The following is a 5,228-nucleotide window of genomic DNA, read 5'->3' on the forward strand; positions in this document are numbered from 1 at the left end:
GAAATTGACGGATTGAGAACAGGGGATTTTCCAAATGCAAGTAGAGATGGAGTCAAATTAATATTTTCATAATTCTCATATTTCAGAGCAATATTTCATTTCTTTTTCCCAGGTGAAAATTTGAATCTTGCCAGCGCTGTGGTTTCCCAATGAGTAGCCTTGAGCCTTTTTTAGAAGGTTTCTAGTAAGGAAGAATCTCCTTTCTTCTGCAAACCATTCTAGTTTTGGACAGCTCTTATCATTGGGAAATTTTTCCTGATATCAAAAGCTTAAATCAAACTCTAGGTCATTTTTGCTCATTGCTTCTCATTTTATCCTTTGGGACCAAACAGAACCAATCTGCTCCTTAGTGGCCCTTCAGCTGCTTAAAGATTCCTATCACTGTTCCACTTAATTTCCTCTCCTTCAGGCTAAACATTCTTCAACTAATTCCTTTAACTGATCCACATATAACATGATCTCAAGGCCCCTCAAAATTGTTACTGTTTTTCTTTGAACTTCTAGTTTGATAAGGTCCTTCCTAAAATGTAATACCCAGAAATCAATATAATACTCTAGGGCAGTGTTGACAAACCTTTTAGACATGGAGTGCCAGGCCCCATCCCCAACCCATCCCCCAGACAGAGTGCTGTGCCATCCCCCCAGTGACCATGTGCCTCCCCCCTCGCCCCCACCAAGTGCCAAATGTGCCCTGCCCCCCCTTACCCCACACAGGGCATGGAGAAAGTGTTCCCATTGGACTGCTTGGCAGAGGGGTGAGTGAAATGAGGAATATCCCCAGTGAGTGTAGAAGGGGGAGAGGGGAGGGGCCAGAATGCTCTGCTCCCCTCCAGCTCTGCCACCTGTGAGCCACCCACCTTACCCCTTGTGAGCTCCCATTGGGCTGCTGGGTAGAGAGGAGGGTAATGTAAAAATTATTGGCAGGCACAGTGGAGAAGGTGGTGGTGTGGAAGTAATAAACTCTGGCAGGTTAAGAGGGGAGGGTGACTGAGTGCTCACAGAAGCATTCTATGTGCTATCTTTGGCACCCATGCCATAGATTTCCCATCACTGCTCTAGGAGCAAGCTAGGAAGCACAGTGAATAAAATACTGGACCTGAAGCCAAGAAGACCTGAGTTCAAATAAAACTTCAGACACTCACCAACTAGATGACCTGGGACAATTGTTTAACCTGTGTCTGCCTCAGTTTCCTCTACTGTAACAAAAGGGTGATAATTATAGCTACCTACCTCCCAGATAGAATCAAACAAAATCAGATTTCTAAAGAATTTGTCATTAGGACCCTAGCACTGTGTAGGTGAATAATAAATTCTGGTTTCTTTTCCTTCAGAGATGTAAGTATAACCAAGGCATTAAATACAATAATACTATTTCCTCCCAGAGGCTAAGGTTGCATTAACTTTCTTAGCTGCCATATTATTATACTGTTGTCTCCTATTGAGCTTTAAGCCCCCTAAAACTACCCTGGCTTTTATTTAATTTTTATTTAATAAAGTATTGTTTAACCCACACTTTCCCCACTACAATGTACTATGAAATTGATTGTTTTTTAAGCCCAAGCATATCCCTTTTAAATTTTATCTTAATAGAATCTGTTCAGTCCTCTAGCCAATCAAGTTTTTGGTTGTTGGTTTTTTTGGATCCTGACTCTGTCATTCATTGTATAAGTTATCCCTCTCCATCTTTGTGTTATCTGAAAATTTGATAAACAAGTCCTCTATCCAAATCTTCACTAAAAAAACGGTACCATGGTAGGAGGAAAGAGGGAGGCAGTTAGGCAGCATAATGGATACCACACTAGGTCTAGAGTCTGGAGGACCTGTGTTCAAATTTGGCCTCAGACATTTCCTAGCTATAACTCTGGGTAAGTCATTTACCTCTCATTGTACTCTTCTATTCTTAATATTAACACTAAGACAGAAGGTAAGGGTATTTTTTAAAATAGAAAACAGACAATGCAGGGTAGCAACACCACTACAGCCCTGTATCTAAAAAAGAGAAAAGAAGGAAGAAAATGGACTATATGAATAAAAATATTTATAGCAGTTCTTCTTGTAGTGGGAATAGAACTGGAAACTAAGGGAGTGTCCATCAACTGGGGAATGACTGAATAAATTATGGTATATGCAAGTAATAGAAAAGTATCTCGCTATGCCATAAAAAATGCTAAAAGGGGTGGTTTCAGATAAGTCTGAAAAGATTTATATGAACTAATGGAGTGTGTAGAACCAAAAAAATAATTAATATAATGACATTGCAAAGGGGGAAAAAAACAAACTTTAAAAGACTTTTAAAATCTAATCAATGCAATGGCCAATCACAACTCCAGAGGATTAATGAAGAAACCTGTTACCCCAATTCCTGACAGAGAAGTGATGAACTCAAGACAAATATACATTAAAAAAAACAATTCTTATCTTCTGTCTTAACAGCAATTCTAAGACATAGGCAATCAGGGTTAACTGACTTTCCCAGGGTCACATAGCTAGGAAATGTCTTAAGGTCTGATTTGAATACAGGTCCTAACTACTCCAGGACACTGTGCTACCCAGCTGCCCCAAAAGCTCACACATTTTTAAACATAATCAATGTGGGAATTTACTTTTTACTATGCATACTTGTTACAATATCTGAAGGGTTGTTTTTTTCCAGTAGATGGGGGAAGATATAAAAGAGAGAGAAGATAGGGACAAAGTTCCCACCCTACCTCAAAACAGAGGAGAACATAAGGAAAGCCAGAAGGAATATAAAATAAGCAAGACAGCTTTGAAAGCTACATGTTAAATTATATAAAAAGAAAAGAAGAGATTCAGTTTCATGTACAATCCTCTCTGTCCTACAATGTGTATAGAAACATTTTATTTGTGGTGTTTATTAAGTTTTGAATAAATGTAAAACAAAATATACCCTATAATTTTAAATAGCATGAGGTCAGACAAATCACTAGGACATTTCACTGGAGACTTACATCTAAGCCAATACGCAAACATTAACTCTTAATTCTTCAGGTCTATCCATTCAATCAATTTTGAATTCACCTAATTATATTATGCATCCCAAATCTTTCCATCTTTCCCACAGAATAGTATGAGAAACTTTGTGGGTATACATATACATGTATATATATGTATGTATGCATGTCTGTATGTATGTATGTATATATGTACATAATACATCTCTCAGCACCTCAGAGAAACCACAGAGAAGGAAAGTCTTCTGCTTGGTCCTTGGTGACTAGAGATGTCTCTAAGATAACTGGTAACTGATAGTCAAAAGAGGGATACTTCCTATAATCTATAAAAGTAATCCATGAAATTGCTCAGCCCCTTCCTTTTCCTGTGCTTTCTTCCTTGATCTTCCAAATTAAAATGCAAGCAATAGAGAGAATTTCTATCTCCTATTTTACAAGAGTGAAAAATAGCAACCTTTAAGAGAAGCGTGTGACAAACCTGAAATTGAGAGTTTGAGATTTGGACATAAAAGAGAAATTTCCTCAATCATGTCCTTGAAGTCAAAAGAGAAATGACAACAGAGAATCACTCTGCAAATGAAGAGTAAAGTCATTTGATGAGGATGGGAAGAGATTTGGACTTCTACAGTTCTATAATGAGCTGTGTGGTCAGTATAGGTGCAACATGAAGGGGGATTGCTTGTTCAACAGCTTCTTCAGAGTATGTTTATAAGTCTAATGGGTTATTTAAGTAACTTGTGTTTCTATATTTGTTTGTGGGCCTCTGTGAGTCCTTTTACTGTTACGTATTTTCTGCGGTAAGGTAAAGGCTGTCCCATACATGGTACTCACATTGTACAATGGGTGTCTATGTGAGAGTTGGAGATCCTGTTGTCTGTCAGTCATCTAGCATTTATTAAGCACCTGCTATATGCCAGGCACTGTGTTAATTGCTGGGGAGACAAAGAAAAGGAGGCAAACAGTCCTTACTCCCAAGAAGTTCACAGTCTAGTAAGGGGTGCACTGTGCAGATAACTATAAACAGATGAGACATTTAGGGAAACTAAGAAGAGAGCTATACTTGAGCTTATTTTTTATTTTTAAAAATATTTTTCCATATTTACACAATTCATTTTTTCCTCCCTCCTCCCAGAGTTGACAAGCAATTCCACTAGATTATACAAATGTTATAATATCTATTTCTATATTATTCATTTTTGTAATAGAAAAATCTTTTAAAAAACAAAACTCCAAATCATATGCCCATATAAACAAGTCATTTGGGGTTTTTTTTTCTGTGTTTCTACTCCCACAGTTCTTTCTCTCATGAGGATAGCATTCTTTCTCATAAATCCCTCAGGATTGTCCTGGATCATTGTATTGCAACAATTACATTGTAATTGTAAAAGTCCATTACACTGGAGAGTTCCACAATGTTTCACTTTCTGTGTAGGATGTTCTCTTGGTTCTGTTAAGCTTTATTTTAGAGATTTCCCTAGAGAATTCCAAATAAAGGCATACCAAAGCAAAGAGAGAAATTGACCATATAGGGTCAAATCTAGTTGGTGTAAGCCCAGAATCCTTGAGAGGACTTCTTGGCCACAGGTCATATCTGTAACCTCGGTTTTTAACATAGTGACTTACTCATAAGACTTGCTTAACAAACGTTTGGTAACCATGATGACAGAAAAGAAAATGTGATCAGTAAAAGCCTGAAGTGCAAGAAAAGGAGAGTCAGATGAGCGCAGGTTAAAGCAGAGGATTGAGGAGAAACTCAATCACAGCCTTGGCAAAGAACAGGATAAGAAAGTGGGGAGAGTCAGATGAGTGTTAGACATGGTCCGGGTGAGGAGCAGTCTAAAGCCTGGACAAGGATTGAGCAAAAGATAGACAAAGGATTAGATAGGGACAAGCAGGGAACGGAACAAGAACTGGGCAAAGGGCCTGACAAGATAAGGACTGAACAGAGAACAGGATAAAGACTCTGAAGGCTGGTTGAGGTCCAGGAGAGGGCCGAATAAGGATCCAACAGAGAACAAGGCAGAGTGTTGCGCCCCCAACTTTCTTCGACTGGAATTGAGCCCAGGACGCAGGTCCAGAGCCTGAGCAAAACCATGGCAACGGTGTAACATAGCAACGGCGCCCAAAGCATCAGGGATCCCGCTCCTCTACAGCTCCAGTTTCCCCGCCCTTCCGATAGCGCTTCCTTACCCGAAGGACCAGAGAACAGTTGAAAAGGAGGGAATTACAGGTTCAGTACCCAATCAGCGAGTGGAA

This window comes from Monodelphis domestica, chromosome 3 (genome assembly GCF_027887165.1).
Source record: "Monodelphis domestica isolate mMonDom1 chromosome 3, mMonDom1.pri, whole genome shotgun sequence".
In the NCBI taxonomy this organism is placed as follows: Eukaryota; Metazoa; Chordata; class Mammalia; order Didelphimorphia; family Didelphidae; genus Monodelphis; species Monodelphis domestica.